This window comes from Hypanus sabinus, chromosome 6 (assembly GCF_030144855.1).
Source record: "Hypanus sabinus isolate sHypSab1 chromosome 6, sHypSab1.hap1, whole genome shotgun sequence".
Lineage (NCBI taxonomy): Eukaryota > Metazoa > Chordata > Chondrichthyes > Myliobatiformes > Dasyatidae > Hypanus > Hypanus sabinus.
The window spans coordinates 114,212,697-114,231,291 of NC_082711.1; the positions used below are offsets into that span (position 1 = coordinate 114,212,697).

The following is an 18,595-nucleotide window of genomic DNA, read 5'->3' on the forward strand; positions in this document are numbered from 1 at the left end:
GAATGGAATAGCACTGTAATCTCATTGTCCTCGGTGATGACAAGTATTCATGCGCCTATTTAAGAACTTCTTCATCATATTGCCTCCACACACCAGACACCCACCACTCTGCATAAAAATCTTGCCTTGCATATCTCGAACAAGGGAAAATCTACAGAGGCTGGAAATCAAAACAATATGCACAAAATTCTGGATGAACTCAGCAGGCCAGGCAGCATCTATGGAAGAAAGCACAGTCAACATTTCAGGCTGAAATCCAAACATCAACTGCACTTTATTCTACAGATGCTGCCTGGCCTGCTGAGTTCCTCCAGCACCTTGTGTGTGTGTTGCCCGCACATCTCTACCGAACCTGTTGCCTCTCAGTGTATTTTCATGTACTCTAGTATTAGACGTTTCAACACTGAGAAAAAGATACCGACTGCCTACTCCATCTGTGCCTCTCGTAACCTCCCTTCAGCCTCCACCATTCCAGAGAAAACGATCAGCATCTCTCCTTACAGCATACGCTTTCTGAGCACATCTAATGTAAGAGGATCCAATGGTAACACTGCACTGATGCTTCACACTGAATGTCAAGTGCCAAAGTCAGCAGAACTGTTTACAATTAATTTCATTCCTCAGTAGCTGGCAGAGATAACGAGAAGGTTGAAGGCAGTGTAAGGACTGGGATGGTTTTAGGAACAATATGGTTAAACTGGGGAGGATGCAGAAAAGGTTCTCAAGGCTGTTGCCAGGATTGAAGGGTCTGAGTTATAAGGATTGGCTGGGTCTCTTTTCCTTGGAGCAAAAGATGACGATGGAGGTACAGAAACCAATGGGTGACATAGAGTCTGCTTCCTCTGATTGTGCTGTTAAAACTAGAGGGCATAGGTTTAAGGTGGCTCTGAGGGGTAACATTTTTACTCAGAAAGTAGTTGGTATCTCGAGTGAAGTGGGGGCAGGAACAGTAACAACATTTAAGAGGCATCTGGACAGGAGCTCGAATGACTTCGAGCATCAGAGGTGCAGAGGGATTTCGGAGTCCTCGTGCAAGACTCCCGGTGGTTAATTTACAGGTTGAGTCTGTGGTAAAGAAGGCAAATGCAATGCTGGCATTTCTTTAAAGGGGAATAGAATATAAAAACAAGGAGATAATGCTGAAGCTTTATAAGACAATAGTCAGTCTGCATTTGGAGTATTGTCGACAGTTCTGGGCCCCATATCTTAGAAAGGATGTATTATTATTAGACAGAGTCCAGAGGAGGTTGACGAGGATGATTCCAGGAATGAAGGGGTTAACAGATGAGGAGCGTTTGGCAGCTTTGGGCCTGTACTCACTGGAATTTAGAAGAATGTGGGAGGATCTCATTGAAATGCTGAAAGGACTAGCTAGGGTGGAGGTGGAGAAGAGGTTTCCTCTGGTGGGGGTATCCAGAACGAGAGGGCACAGCCTCAAACTGAGGGGCAACCTTTTAGAACAGAAGTAAGGAGGAATTTTTTTAGCCAGAGAGTGGTGAATCTGTGGAATGCTCTGCCACAGACTGCGGCTGAGGCCAAGTCCATGGGTATATTTAAAGCACAAGTTGATAGTTTCCCGATTTGTCGGGACATCATGGGATATGTTGAGATGTGCAGATGTATGAGGTTGAGTGGGATCCATTATCAGACTTGATGGGCTGAATGGCCTAATTCTGCTCCTATGGACTCGATAGCGATCTGCCTCATAGGGAGCGGGGACCTTAAGCCTGAGGTTGTAGTGTTGAGAGAGATGAGAAGACTCTTCTCTGGTGTGTCCATCTGATATGAGATGATCCAGTCAGCAACAAGCAGGTCCAAAGCCTTTTGATGGGGCAGAGTGGTTGCCCACTGAGGTGGAGCCTGAGCAGCCAAGGTGGGAGCTTTCCAAATAAAGACAAGGTTAGAGTGTGACAGAGCAAACAGGTGGCAGCTATAACACGTATGGGGTGGACAACGAGCAGAGGACATGTTCTACATAATGACAAGGTATTTCGAATGGAACCACACAATTTACATATTTATTAAGATACAGCATTGGATAGGCTCTTTTGACCCTTTGAACCACGTCACCCAGCAACCCCCGATTTAACCCTAGCCTAATCATGGGGCAATTTACAATGACCAATTAACCTACTAACCGGTACATCTTTGGACCGTGGGAGGAAACCGGAGCACTCAGAGGAAACTCACACAGTCACAGGGAGAACGTACAAACTCCTTACAGGCCACGGCCAGGCAAACGAGGCCCGGGAAATGCCCAAGAGCAGTGTGAGATGAGGCCCGTGTATTGGCCACAACCAGGCCGTGGACTTGTCCTGCTTCACATGAACAGAACATATCTGTGCATTCTTCATACAGGTATCGTTGTGTCTGTGCAGGAACTGCCTGGCCAGTCACACAGCTGCCTCTGGAGCAGAGGTCTTCACTACTTTGGCTGGGATGTTGTCCGGTCTTGTCGCATTTGCTCTGTGCAGTTTCCTGACATAGCGTGAAATTAACTGAGCTGGCTGCAGACTGCCCTTTGTGAAAGCCAGGAGCTTCGTCTAGTCCAGGGGTGGGCAAACTTTTTGACTTGAGGGCCACAAAGGGTTCTAAAATTGGACAGGGGGGCCGGACCAGGAGCAGATGGACGGAGTGTTTTGGTAATACACCTCATAAGAGAAAATAAAATATCATGGGATATGTTGAAAACATGTGCTTTAATTTCAATTGAAAATGAACAAATGCATTACAACAAAATATCTGTCTTTGAAGTCCCATGGTATTTAGCTATTTATTGAAATGACTTTTAAAACACTGAAAATTAAATTAATAAAATACAGCTTTTTTAATAGTAACAGTTATTATTTTAAAGCACTGAAAATTCTGTTATCCTTCAAGATATTATCATCATCACTCTCCTCCTGACTGTCTTTATTTCAAAAACGGTAGGAGATGTGGGTCTACTTGTCCTGCTCCTTCTTATTCAGTTGTCCCCTGTGCCAAAACTCAACAACGACCAGCACAGAGACAGAACACTGATAGCGCGCCAGTATGCGGAGCGCGTTATTTGATCTGGAGCGCATTTTCTATTTTGAGAACGTACGTGCACCTGCGCACTACTCATGTCCATCACTTAACAGAACTGACATGTAACATGTAAGGCTTATTGAAAAAAATATTTTCAAATGCATTTTTTACATAACACAACAAAGAAACTTATTTTTCATTTCAGTGGGAACAGTGTTGTTGGTCTCCCTTTTTAGCCAGCGCATCAAAGTCTGGATTTAGTTTTGTTGTGGCGATTCTCAGGATGGATCTGAGGTGTTGGTCAGTTAACTTGGATCTGTGGCTGGCTTTGTTGATGTTCATGACGCTGAACGCCTGTTCACACAAATAGGTTGAGCCAAACAAAGAGTAAAGCGCAAATGTGGAGTAATACGCTGCACCTCAACAAAGGTCAATGTATATAGAGTGCGTCATCTATTGGAAAAACGCCAGAATTGCGGGGAAAAAACGTTAACAAGGTTTATTAATTTTATTTCATCAAGTTCTGCGGGCCGGATTAAAAAGCTTAACGGGCCGCATATGGCCCGCGGGCCATAGTTTGCCCATGCCTGGTCTAGTCAGAGGTGCGAATCATTCCCACAGGTGTCTGCTGAACTGGTTTGCACCGTTTTGTTTTTGTTCTCCAGCATACGGACTCTTGATTCGGTTCCCAATTTAAAATCACTGGAGACAGTTCTCCAGGAGCACTTTTCAGTGGTTACTGGTCAAAACTTTGGTGCTGGTGTTGTTCATCCACAGCTGGGGTACTAGGAAGAAACAGAAACAAGAGGAAATCTGCAGATGCTGGAAATCCAAGCCACACACACAAAATGCTGGAGGATCTCAGCAGGCCGGGCAGCATCTGTGGAAAAGAGTAAACAGTCAACATTTCGGGCTGAGACCCTTCAGCAGGACTGGTGAAAAACAACTGAGGAGTAGGTTTGAAAAGGTGGGGCGAGGGGAGAGAGAAACACAAGGTGATAGGTGAAACCTGCAGGGGGAGGGATGAAGTAAAGAGCTGGGAAGGAAATACGTGGAAGAGATACAGGGCTGGAAAAGGGGGAGCCTGATAGAAGAGGAGAGAAGGCCATGGAAGAAAGAAAAAGGGGAGGAAATAAGGTGAGAGAGGGAAAAGGGGATGGGAAATGATGAAGGGGGGGCATTACCGGAAGTTTGAGAGATCCATATTCATGACATCTGGTTGGAGGCTACCCAAACAGAATATGAGGTGTTGTTCCTCCAGCCTCATCGTGACAGTAGAGGAGGCATGGATGGACATATCAGAATGGGCACAGAAAGATGGGTGGCCAAAAAACAGAATGCTACTTGGGAAGTTTCCACAAGCTACAACTAATAAAACTTCAGTTATGTATTTAATAGTTAAGTAATATTTGAGTAATCTTGTGTAAATATATTGGTTGATTAAGCATTGTTGTTCAATTAAATAATTACTTATGACTTGTATGTTTAAATATGTGAATTACCTGTGTCATCATGTTACCACGTGTTACGTGTACGCCTTGCTTAAAGTAAACACAAAGTTAGACCAGCACTCCCGGATTCCTTGAATTAGTTTAATGTTTTGAAGTTACAGAACGGAACAGCTACAGTTACAAAGAGCTTTAGATTCAGACAGTACAATGGTCAACGCTCGCATCTCCCGTGACCCAGATTGAATTGCAATCTCTGTTGCAATCGATGTGGAGTTCCCTCTCTCTCCCCTTGAGTGCATGAGTTTCTGCAGGTGCGCCGTTTCGTTCCACATCCCAAAAGCTGGTGGGGTAATCGACCACTGTAACATAGTTACGTTTACCCTTAACATGGGTAAGTGGCCAAAGAATCAAGAGAGAATAAGAATCAGGGTGTCAGGGACATAAGAAGAGTGAGACTGAGACTGATGGCCCATATGGAGACTGGCATGTTCCCAATGGGCCAAATGGCTGTTGTACGTTGTAGTGTGATGATCCACACTTTAAAACGTGACACTGTTAGCATATACACAAAGAGATTGTGCAGATGCTGGAAATCCAGAGCGACACACACAGAATGCTGGAAAACTCAGCTGGTAGGCCAGCATCCACGAGAGGTGGGGAAGGGGCACTAGATAGCAGGTAGTAGGTGGGTGGGGAGGCAAATTGAAGTCTGGAGGTGGGAGATGATAGGTGGAAAAGGGCTGAGGAAGAAGAATAGGAGAGGAGAGTGGACCATGGGAGAAAGGGAAGGAGGAGGGACACCAGAGGGAGGAGATGGGCAGGTGAGGAGAAAAGGTAAATGGGGAATGGAAGAAGAGAGACGGGGAGGATGGGAGAATTTACCGGAATTAAGAGAGATTAGGTTGGAGGCTACCCAGAAGGAAGAGGAGGTGTCAATTTTCCAAACTGAGAGTGGCCTCATCGTGGCAGTGGAGGTCTGATATGTTAGAATAGGAATGGGGATTGTAATGAATGGTTGTCCACTGGGATATCCTGCTTGTTGCGAATGGAGCGAAGGTGCCCGACAAAGCACCCCAATCTATGTCAGGTCTGACTGATGTAGAGGAGACTGCACCAGGAGCACCTCATAGAATAGATGACCCCCAACAGACTTGCGGGTGAAGTCCCATCGAAATAAGTTCTGACGAAGGGTCTCGACCCAAAACATCGACAATGCTTCTCCCTATAGATGCTGCCTGGCCTGCTGCGTTCCACCAGCATTTTGTGTGGGTCGCATGTGAATTGTCACCTCATCTGGAAGGACTGTTTGGGGCCCTGAATGGAGGTGAGGGAGGAGGTGAATGGGCAGGTGTAGCACATGTTCCACTCGCAGGGTTAAGTGCCAGGATGGAGAACAGTGGGGATAGTGGGGAGGGACAAAAAGGCAAGGGAATCACAAAGAGAGCAAACCCTGTGGAAACCAAAGCGTGCAGGGGGTGGGGAGTGGAGGTAAAGATGAGTTTGGTTGTAGAATCCCGTTGAAGGTGGCAGAATTTGTGGAGAACAAAGTGATGAATGCTCATGGTGTGGAAGGTAAGGGCTGGAGATCTGAAATGTCTACTCTTTATCACTTTGCATAGATGCAGCCTGGCCTGCTGATTTCCTCCAGCGTTTTGTGTGTGCTACACTGCTGGCATAATGGGTGTAGTGCTTAGCTAACATCCCGCTTTCTAAATCACCACCTTCACCTCAGGAGCATTGAAAATAGCAAAGACAACCAGTATGACTGGTGGACATCCACAGATTTCATTGTATAAAACCAAATGAGAAAAGTGCATGTCAACAACACTACCAAGAAAGACTTTATTTATTTATTTATTGAGATTATCTTGGAACAGGCCCTTCCAGCCCTTGGAGCCATGCTGCCTAGCAACCCCCGATTTAACCCCAGCCCAATCACAGGACAATTTACAATGACCAATTAACCCTCCGATTGGTACGTCATTGGACTGCGGGAGGAAACCGGAGCACCCGGTGAAAACAGACACGGTCACGGGGAGAACGTACAAACTCCTTACAGGCAGTGTCGGGAATTGAACTTGGGCCGCTGGTACTGTAAAGCGCTGTGCTAACCGCGACACACTGATTGTATTAGTACGACTGTAAGCCAATCTAAGAACAGTACCTGAAGCACTGATCTACATACATGCTGAACAGAGTTCGGATAATTCCTGAAACTTGTCTTTGAATAGTCTTCATGCCACTCACCACTCCCCTTCCCTTTTCCAGATCCAGTCCTGTCCTGACCTCAGTTCTCTGCTCCTGTTAACTCTGGCACTGTAACTTAATCCAACGACATCTACTGTTCTGCCATCTTCCTGACAAGCCAATTATCAATAGCGGTTAGTGCGATGGAGATCAGAGTTCCGTTCCGGCGTCGTCTGTCAGGAGTCTCTACGTCCTCCCTGTGGAATGCATGGGTTTTCCCAGATTTCCTCCCACACTTCAAAGACATACAGGTAGGTTAATTGATCATTGTAAACTGATCCACCAGTAGGTTAAAGTTAGAGCAGGGATATCAGGAGGTGCAGCTCAAAGGGCCAGAAGGACTTTGTCTACACTTCAGTAAAACAGCCAGCACAATTAAAGACCCCACAGAAGCCTGAGATCCCACATCACAGGTTCATGAAGTTATTGCCCTGTAACCACCAGGCTCCTGAACAAGCATGGATAGGTTCAATCACCACTGCTCTGAACTGATTCTACAAGCAAAAGACTTACTTTCAAGAACTGACAAGTGTGAGGTGCTACATTTTGGTAGGAATAATCCAAATAGGACATACATGGTAAATGGTAGGGCATTGAAGAATGTAGTAGAACAGAGGGATCTAGGATTAATGGAGCATAGTTCCCTGAAGGTGGAATCTCATGTGGACAGGGTGGTGAAGAAAGCTTTTGGTATGTTGGCCTTTAAAAATCAGAGCATTGAGTATAGGAGTTGGGATGTAATGATAAAATTGTACAAGGCATTGGTAAGGCCAAATTTGGAGTATTGTGTACAGTTCTGGTCACCGAATTATAGGAAAGATGTCAACAAAATAGAGAGAGTACAAAGAAGGTTTACTAGAATGTTACAATAGACAATAGACAATAATAGACAATAGACAGTAGGTGCAGGAGTAGGCCATTCAGCCCTTCTAGCCAGCACCACCATTCACTGTGATCATGGCTGATCATACACATCAGTACCCCGTTCCTGCCCTCTCCCCATATCCCTTGACCCCGCTATCTATAAGAGCTCTATCTAACTCTCTCTTGAATGCATCCAGAGACTTGGCCTCCACTGCCTTCTGGGGCAGAGCATTCCACCTAAGTTACAGAGAAAGGTTGAACAAGTTAGCCCTTAATTCTTTGGAGTGTAGAAGGTTGAGGGGGGACTTGATAGGGGTATTCAAAATTATGAGAGGTATAGATAGAGTTGACATGGATAGGCTTTTCCATTGAGAGTAGGGGAGATTCAAACAAGAGGACATGAGTTGAGAGTTAGGGGGCAAAAATTTAGGGGTAACACGAGGGGGAATTTCTTTACTCAGAGAGTGGTAGCAGTGTGGAACGAGCTTCCAGTAGAAGTGGTTGAGGCAGGTTTGGTATTGTCATTTAAAGTAAAATTGGATAGGTATATGGACAGGAAAGGAATGGAGGGTTATGGGCTGAGTGCGGGTCAGTGGGATTAGGTGAGAGTAAGCGTTCGGCATGGACTAGAAGGGCCGAGATGGCCTGTTTCCGTGCTGTAATTATATGTTATATGGTTATATTGTTATATGGTTATATGGTTATATGTTATATGTTATATGGTTATATTGTTATATGTTATATGGTTGTATTGTTATATGTTATATTGTTATATGATTATATGATTATATTGTTATATTGTTATATGTTATATGGTTATATGTTACATGGTTAACTTCTTACAGCTCACGTTCTCAGTGTTGCTTATTTGCACAATTTTGTCTTTTGCACATTGGTTGTTTGGCCATCTTCATTCATGGATAGTTTTTCATAATTGCCTGCAAGAAAATTACATACTTTGATGATAAATTTCACTTTGAGTTTTGTAGTTCTGAGGAAATAATAAGTTAAGGAAAGAATGTTAAGGCAGTGAGAACACGATATGGAGATTAATACATGTGGGCAGGAAGTGAATTAAAGGAAGAAAATTTGGAGCGATTTAACCACTTCAGTTCAAGCAAATTAAAAACATTAAATTCTGTGATGAGAGGAATGAGATGGATCAACATCCGTCATTTACTAGGAGTCCTCACTTTTCTCTTACAACTCAGCATTTTGTAAATGTAATCAACCATTTTCAATGTGAAGGGGCTCACCTACTTGGCATGTGGTTTGTAATGAATTACGTCAGAGGTTATCCAAGTAGTTCAGATGAAACTGCCAGTTCTCTTTAGATATTTCCAGGAAGCTTCATCCAAGATCCCTGCCCTGTGAAACTATTTCTCCCCCCATAAGAACAACAAAGAACATACAAACATCACACAATTGTTTGAATGCCTCTTTGAATCACATTTTATTTTCTCTGGGTTGCTAGCAGTTGTACACATAATTAATTTCCTGGAATCTTTAGGGAACTCGAGGTGACTTGGCAACCTTAATTTCTATTCATGCATTGAAATGTTCAACAGGGAGAGAGGGAGCGAGAGAAAAAGATGTTTCATCTACCAAGAAGCTGATTGATATTCCCAACAGACACTGATAATATGTTCTCCTGTAAAAAAATTCTCAAACCACCACCACCCCAACAACATTGTCTTCCAGTCTGGTGTGTTATTTATTGCTCGTGTCTCACCTAATACCTGCTGTGTTCAGTGATATTGTTTCATTCCTTCACATTGTGGGATGGATGTAAGATTTAAATGAATTTAATTCTAGTTTGGATCTATAGAATTGCTAAATTATGAAACCAAAGTTCCTGTTTCTATGCTGAGGGACTCAATGATTTCTATGTGGGCCTAGCTCGGGTTGGCATGGACGAGTTGGGCAGAAGGGCCTACAGGTACTTTGTTCCTGTGTGGCTTCATGACTCTAAACACTTTGCTGAGAGGCGAAACCCACTACATGGTCATCTCTCCTTCTCACTTGGAAACTTACTAAGCAGCAATCAGTCTTCCATCAAGAACATTTCATTGGGCCAGTGTGGAAAGAGGGTGGCGAGAAGCTATTCTGAAACTCTGCCGGTGCTTGGCCAGACACAGAAGATCAGATCATTATGGAGGAAACATGACAATGTACCTCAGACCCACGTGAGTCTGCAGATACCGGAAATCCAGGGCAACACGCACAAAATGCTGGAGGGGCTCAGCAGGTCAGACAGCATCAACAGAAATGAACAGCTGACATTTCAGGCCAAGACCCTTCATCAGGGCTGGAAAGAAAGGGGGAAGAAGCCAGAATAAGACAGAGGGTGGAGGGGAAGGAGTACAAGCTGGCAGGTCTAAAAAGGAGGGATTTCCTGGTGGTTACCCATTTCAGTTCTATTTCCCATTCCCATTTCCGACATGTTGGGCCATGCCTTCCCCTGCTGCCACAATGGAGGAGCAACACTGGTATATTCTGTGTGGGTGGCCTCCAACCTGATGGCATCAACACTGATTTCTTTATTTAGCGATACGGCATGAAGTAGGCCTTTCAGCCCCTTCAAGCTGTGCTGCCCCAGCAACTCCCAACAACCCTGATCTAACCCTAACCTAATCACGGGTTAATTTATCTTGACCAATTGACCTACCCAGTACAGCTTCAGACTGTGGGAGGAAACCGGAGCACCAGGGGAGAAAAGTTTCATTTAATGTCAGAGAAATGTATACAATATACATCCTGAAATGCTTTTTCTTTTCATCTACAAAAACAGAGGAGTGCCCCAAGAATGAATGACAGTTAAATGTTAGAACCCCAAAGCCCCTGCAGCTCCCCCCCCCCCCGCGCATAAGGTGCATCGAGCAACAATCGCCCTTCCCCCACCGGCAAAAAAAATGCACCTGTTACCAGTACTCAAGCATGAACAAAGCAATAGCAAAGACACAGACTTGCAGTTACCCCAAAGACTACATTGTTCACCCGATAATTCGACATGCTGCAGGCTCTCTGTCTCCGAATAAGGGAGAAAGAGGTGACTCCATTTTCCAACGAGTGGGGAGACATAACAAACGACCTGCTGGATTATGATGTTAAAAGTCTGTTACGTCGCTTTTTTAGAGTTCTGTGCCTGAAGATCGAAAGGATCCTGGGTCCCCCAGGCACACAGCAGATGTTCTGACTCCCCCGACGATACACAGATCTCCAGTGACGACACCAACCCTTGATTTGCCTGTCTCCAGTTCCTTGAGATCTCAGGCTTCAGAATCTGAGCCAAAATCTTAGGCCAAGCCTTTGGCATGCTGAATAATGGCCAATTCTGGAACCCTGAGAACGGGTCCCATTCCCGCAAAGAACCGTAGTCACCGTGTAACTCAGTCAGGGTCTTCAAAAGAACCCTGAAAGGGAAAAATAGAAATATTAAAGATGAAAATAGAACTGTTTTCAAACATGCAAGCAAAGCAGTCGCCAATGGGCACCATAACTACTTAGCTCCACCACGGATACCACGGGGAGGACTCCTTGCAGGGCCTCCTTACAGACAGTGTTGGAATTAAACCCTGACATCCCCATCTATAACAGCATCATGCTACCGTGCTGTCCATTCTCTCTTCTAGCATTTTCTCCTCCCTCCCCCTTCTCTGTTTCCACTCTCAATCTGGCTCCCCTCTTACTCCTTCTCCTCACCTACCCATCTCCTCCTACGTCTGGTGTAAATTTAATGCTGCACATCAATATCTCACCCTCTCTAGTTGGGGCTTCAATATTCTGATTAAGAAAACTTTCCTGAACACACTTGATGAACTCTAACCTATCCAGACCTTTTACAGTGTGGGAGTTCCAGTCAATATGTGGAAAGCTAAAGACACCTACAATCACAACCTTATGTTTCTTGCAGTAGTCTGTGATCTCTCTACAAATTTGTTCCTTTAAATCCCTTGGACTGTTGGGTGGTCTGTAAAATAATCCTATTACTGTGTTCATACCTTTCTCATTCCACATTTCTACCCATAAAGTCTCCCAAGACAAGCTCATCAGCTTGCCCTGACTGAGCAGTGCCATGTTATTTTCCCTGACTAGTAACGTCACCCCTCCCGCTTTCCCAGAACACCGAGCTGCCAGCCCTGACCCTCCCGCCACCAAGTCTCACAAATGACTACAATGTGGAATCAGCATTCCACATGCTGATCCATCACTTAAGCTTATCTGCCTTTCCTACAATAATCTTGGCACTGGAATATACACATCTCAGGACGTCAGTCCCATTGTCCTGAGTTTGAATGTAGACTTAATAACATCTTTGTCCACAAATACTCCTCTATCTGCTCTGGTTCCCACCCCCTGCAATTCTTATTTAAACTGGCCCCCAGCCCCATGCAGCACTAGCAAATTTTCCCACGAGGATATTAGTCCCCCTCCAGTTCCAGTTCCTTGGAAGAGAGCCAAGCGATCCAAAAATCTGACCCCTCGCTTCAACTCCATCTCCTTAGCCACGTGTAAAACTGCGCGATCTGTATTTCTGGCCTCACTAGCACGTGCCATGGGAAGCAAGCCTGAGATCTCAGCCCTGGAGGTTCTGTCCTTTAACTTATCACCTAACTCCTGGGCCTCATCACCCATCCTACCCATGTCATTGGTTCTGTTGTGAACCTCGACCTCTGGCTGCTCGCCCTCCCACGTAACAATGCCATGGACTCAACACGAGATGACATTGACCCTGGCACCAGGCAGGCAAGAAACCAGCTGGGTATGTTGTTCTCATCCACAGGACCTCCTTTCTCTGCCCCTAACCAACGAATCCCCTGTGACTGCAGCTTGCCTCTTCTCCCCCACTTCCCTTCAGAGCCACAGAAACAGATTCAGAATCAGAGACCTGACGGCTGTGAATTTCCACCACTAGGTCACCCCCCACCTCCCCCAACAGTATCGAAAGTGGTACAGCTGTTGCTGAGGGGAATGACCACAGGCATAGTCTGCACTGGCTGCCTACCTCCTTTCCCCCTCTCACAGCCACTCAGTTACCCGTGTCCTGCATCTTGGGTGTAATTACCTTCCTGCATGTCCTATCTATCAGCCCTCAGCCTCCCGAATGATCCAGAGCTCATCCAGTTCCAGCTCCAGCTCCTTAACACAGTCTGTTAGAAGCTGGCAGTTATCAGCGACACTGGAAGTCTCCCTGTTTCCCAAATCCCACAAGAGTAGCTTCCCACTATCCTGCCTGACATCCCCACTGCTCTAAATGTGCAATAAGAAAGAAAAAAAGAATAAATAATGAAAAGCAATCTACCTACTGCCTATGCCATTTCTTGCCGAAGGCTCGAGGAGACAAAACATTCCCCACTCCATCACTGGCCAACACCACTCACACAATGGCTGCTCCACTAAAGCCTAGTTTCTCCTTATTGACCCTAATCATGCACAATCCAATGTCCACTCAGGAACTGTGGTGCTCAAAATGTGCCAACTGACCCTGCTCACTTCTTTTAAGCTCTCTCTCCCTCTGTCTCCTTGGGATGTGGTGCACAAAATGCATCTTGTGAGTATTGCTAGAGACACTCAGACATCTCAGATTAAAGGCAAGGTTGAATAGCAATAACCTACTTGTTGAGAAAGCAAAACTCAGTGTCTGGGTTACTTCTATTAAACCTTTTGGTTTTACTATGAAAAGCCTTTTGGTTTTACCATTTTACTATGCCATTAATTAATTCATAAATTTTCCTGCTTACATTTTTACTCCATCTGGATAGTTTTAAAATGTCTCTTACAGATGCATTGCATAATTGATTATGTCATACAAATCAATGCATGGTTGTTTAAAAACACAAGTATTATGCAACTAAATTTCCAGGTACTTGTGTCATTATGTGGCGCGCCATAGTGTCCAGGCTTTCTTCAAGGAGTGGTGCCTCAGAAAGGTAGCGTTCATCATTAAGATTCAAAGTGCGTTTATTGTCAAAGATCGTATAAGCTAGACCATCTTGAGATTTGCTCACTCACAGGGCAAAAAACCTGAAGGAACCCAATTAAAGAAAAAATAAAAAATAAAAGACCAACACCCGATGTGCAAGAGAAAGAAAAAACACAAATCATGCAAACAGCTGAAGCAAACAACAGCTTTCTAAACTGAACTGAGTCCTCAAATCCGAACCCCGGGGCAGCCTGGAGTAGACCCAAAGCCCCAGTTATCAGTTCAGCATATTAGCAGGCATTCTAAACTGAACTGAGTCCTCAAATCCGAACCCCGGGGCAGCCTGGAGTAGACCCAAAGCCCCAGTTATCAGTTCACCATATTAGCAGGCATTCTAAACTGAACTGAGTCCTCAAATCCGAACCCCGGGGCAGCCTGGAATAGACCCAAAGCCCCAGTTATCAGTTCACCATATTAGCAGGCATGGAGCAGAGCAACTGGGGAAGACTACATAGCCTCAGCGCCACCCAGGATATGTCCCCTTCTCAATAAAAGGCTCCGAAGCATTCGGGCTCTCACGACCAGACTATGTAACAGTTTCTTCCCCCAAGCTCAGACTCCTCAATACCCAGAGCCTGGACTTACACCTTACTGCCCTATTGTCCTGTTTATTATTTATTGTAATGCCTGCACTGTTCTGTGCACTTTATGCAGTTCTGGGTAGGTTTGTAGCCTAGTGTCGTCTTTTTTTACTGCGTTGTTTTTTTACGTAATTCAGTCAGTTTTTGTACTGTGTCATGTAACACCATGGTCCTGAGAAAACGTTGTCTCATTTTTACTATGAACTGTACCAGCAGTTATGGTCGAAATGACAATAAAAGTGACTTGACTTGACTTGCTTCCATCAGGAGGGAGGTACAGAAGCATGAAGACACACTCAACGATTCAGGAACAGTTCTTCCCCACTGACGTCCAACTTCTGAATGAACATTGAACCCATGAACACCACCTCACTCCTTTTTTATTTCCAATTTTTTACACTACTTATTTAATTGAATATATCTATAATCACTGTAACTCACAGCTTTTTTCTGTTATCATGTATGATTGCACTGTACTGCTGGCACAAAGTTTACAAATTTCATGACACATGCCAATGATATTAAACCTGATTCATATGGGATACATCTCAGTCATCGCTCTTCAAGGGTGAAGGGTGCGTCTGATAATGGATACTGCTTTCTTGCAACAACACTTCGTGTAGTCGTGCTCAATAGTAGGGAATGCTTTGCCCTTTACTCTGGCCAAGACTGAGTCCATTTAGAAACATAGAAACATAGAAAATAGGTGCAGGAGTAGGCCATTCGGCCCTTCAAGCCTGCACCGCCTTTCAGTATGATCATGGCTGATCATCTAACTCAGAACCCTGTACCTGCTTTCTCTCAATACCCCCCGATCCTTTTAGCCACAAGGGCCATATCTAACTTCCTCTTAAATATAGCCAATGAACTGGCCTCAACTATTTCCTGTGGCAGAGAATTCCACAGATACACCACTCTCTGTGTGAAGAAGTTTTTCCTCATCTCAGTCCTAAAAGGCTTTCCCTTTATCCTCAAACTGTGACCCCTCATTCTGGACTTCCTCAACATTGGAAACAATCTTCCTGCATCTAGCCTGTCCAATCCCTTTAGAATTTTATACATTTCAATAAGATCCCCCTTCAATCTTCTAAATTCCAGTGAGGATAAGCCTAGTCGATCCAGTCTTTCTTCATATGAAAGTCCTGCCGTCCCAGGAATCAGTCTGGTGAACCTTCTCTGTACTCCCTCTATGGCAATAATGTCTTTCCTCAGATTAGGGGACCAAAACTGCACACAACATTCTAGGTGCGGTCTCACCAAGGCCTTGTACAACTGCAGTAGAACCTCCCTGCTCCTGTACTCAAATTCTTTTGCTGTGAATGCCAACATACCATTTGCCTTTTTCACCGCCTGCTGTACCTGCATGCCCACCTTCAGTGACTGGTGTACAATGACACCCAGGTCTCGTTGCATCTCCCCTTTTCCTAATCGGCCACCATTTAGATAATAATCTGTTTTTCTATTCTTGAAACCAAAGTGGATAACCTCCGCATTAAATTGCATCTGCCATGAATTTGCCCACTCACCTAACCTATCCAAGTCACCCTGCATTCTCTTAGCATCCTCCTCACAGTTAACACCACCGCCCAGCTTCGTGTCATCCGCAAACTTGGAGATGCTGCATTTAATTCCCTCGTCTAAATCATTAATATATATTGTAAACAACTGGAGTCCCAGCATTGAGCCTTGCGGTACCCCACTAGTCACTGCCTGCCATTCTGAAAAGGTCCCGATTACTCCCACTCTTTGCTTCCTGTCTGCCAACCAATTTTCTATCCACATCAATATCATACCCCCAATACCGTGTGCTTTAAGTTTGCACACTAATCTCCTGTGTGGGACCTTGTCAAAAGCCTTTTGAAAATCTAAATATACCACATCCACTGGCTCTCCCCTATCCACTCTACTAGTTACATCTTCAAAAAATTCTATGAGATTCGTCAGACATGATTTTCCTTTCACAAACCCATGCTGACTTTGTCCGATGATTTCACCTCTTTCCAAATGTGCTGTTATCACATCTTTGATAACCGACTCTAGCATTTTCCCCACCACCGATGTCTGACTAACCAGTTTATAATTCCCAGGTTCCTCTCTCCCTCCTTTTTTAAAAAGTGGGGTTACATTAGCCACCCTCCTATCCTCAGGAACTAATCCAGAATCTAAGGAGTTTTGAAAAATTATCACTAATGCATCCACTATTTTTTGGGCTACTTCCTTAAGCACTCTGGGATGCAGACCATCTGGCCCTGGGGATTTATCTGCCTTTAATCCCTTCAATTTACCTAACACCACTTCCCTACTAACATGTATGTCCCTCAGTTCCTCCATCGCACTAGACCCTCGGTCCCTTACTATTTCCGGAAGATTATTTATGTCCTCCTTAATGAAGACAGAGCCAAAGTAGTTATTCAATTGGTCTGCCATGTCTTTGTTCCCTATGATCAATTCACCTGTTTCTGACCATAAAGGACTTACATTTGTCTTGACCAATCTTTTTCTTTTCACATATCTATAAAAGCTTTTACAGTCAGTTTTTATGTTCCCTGCCAGCTTTCTCTCATAATCTTTTTTCCCTTTCCTAGTTAAGCCCTTTGTCCTCCTCTGCTGGTCTCTGAATTTCTCCCAGTACTTAGGCGTGTCGCTTTTTTTGGCTAATTTATATGTTTCTTCTTTGGACTTGATACTATCCCTAACTTCCCTTGTCAGCCACGGGTGCACTACCTTCCCTGGTTTATTCTTTTGCCAAACTGGGATGAACAATTGTTGTAGTTCATCCATGCGATCTTTAAATGCTTGCCATTACATATCCACCGTCAACCCTTTAAGTATCATTTGCCAGTCTATCTTAGCCAATTCACGTCTCATACCTTCAAAGTTACCCTTCTTTAAGTTCAGAACCTTTGTTTCTGAATTAATTATGTCACTCTCCATCCTAATGAAGAATTCCACCATATTATGGTCACTCTTACCAAAGGGGCCTCACACGACAAGATTGCTAACTAACCCTTCCTCATTGCTCAATACCCAATCTAGAATGGCCTGCTCTCTAGTTGGTTCCTCGACATGTTGGTTCAGAAAACCATCCTGCATACATTCCAAGAAATCCTCTTCCTCAGCACCCTTACCAATTGGTTCACCCAATCTATATGTAGATTGAAGTCACCCATTATAACTGCTGTTCCTTTATTGCACGCATTTCTATTTTCCTGTTTAATGCCATCCCCAACCTCATTACTACTGTTTGGTGGCCTGTACACAATTCCCACCAGCGTTTTCTGCCCTTTAGTGTTATGCAGCTCTACCCATATCAATTCCACATCCTCCAGGCTAATGTCCTTCCTTTCTATTGCGTTAATCTCCTCTCTAACCAGCAATGCTACCCCACCTCCTTTTCTTTCCTGTCTATCCCTCCTGAATATTGAATATCCCTGGATGTTGAGCTCCCATCCTTGGTCACCCTGGAGCCATGTCTCTGTGATCCCAACTATATCATATTCATTAATAACTATCTGCACATTCAATTCATCCACCTTGTTATGAATGCTCCTCGCATTAACACACAAAACCTTCAGGCTTGTTTTTACAACATTCTTAGCCCTTATACAATTATGTTGAAAAGTGGCCCTTTTTGCTTTTTGCCCTGGATTTGCCTGCCTGCCACTTTTACTTTTCACCTTACTACTTTTTGCGATTACCCTCATTTTACACTTCTCTGTCTCTCTGCACTTGTTCCCATCCCCCTGCCACGTTAGTTTAAAGCCTCCTTTGTGAGGAAGAGCAGCTAGGCTACAATCTTTCTGCTGTGCAAGAATTAACCCTGTGATAGTAGGAACTGAGGTGGATGTCCAATGGGTTTCCAAAACTCTGAGGAAGATGTAAGGTGGTAACACTCCACCACCACATGTGATTTTATATGGGCCTTTGCTAAGGGGTGCTGCAGATAAAAGAATCTTCTGAAACTGTTCTGAACAGGTTCAGATTGTAAGTTGTGGGAAAGATAGCTACCGATTTGGGAGTCAGCATCTTCTTCAAAGACGTTAAAGCAGAAAGGGAGGTTGAAAATGATCAAGCAGTTTCCCAGATCAGGTTGATCAAGATTAATTTCTTTCAAGAGACTGATGTCAGTAGTCTTGAAAGTAAGAAGAACATAAAGACATAATATCAGTTCACAACAGATTAATATGTCATGTTTAAAAACTCCTACCCAGTTTGATAAGCACCAGGAATTAAATGGTTTACTTCAAGAAGAGTTTTTGCTCAAAATGTTCAGTTCAGAGGAGGAAGGTTAAATTATTTGCTGCGATCCAAAGAGATGTGGCTTACTTCATGTTTTTATTTCAGAATCCCTCCATTTCCCTTCAAGCAAAGAACTCAACTGAGAGCGCAACTTATTTCACATGTGATGTTGATGGTTAAAGTATTCCTTTTGCAGTATTTAATCAATGCAGTTCGTGGTT

At 44.2% G+C, this 18,595-nt stretch overlaps 1 long non-coding RNA gene across 2 annotated transcripts in view; it reads right to left on the reverse strand.

Annotated features, from left to right (window-relative positions):
- Positions 1–7,731: 7,731 nt before the first annotated feature.
- The window catches only part of LOC132395767 (uncharacterized), a 37,967-nt gene continuing 27,103 nt past the window's right edge, over positions 7,732–18,595 (reverse strand). For both annotated transcript variants that reach the window (XR_009512736.1, XR_009512735.1), the window contains one exon: positions 7,732–10,984. This is a non-coding gene — a long non-coding RNA (uncharacterized LOC132395767). The remainder of the gene's footprint in view (positions 10,985–18,595) is intronic.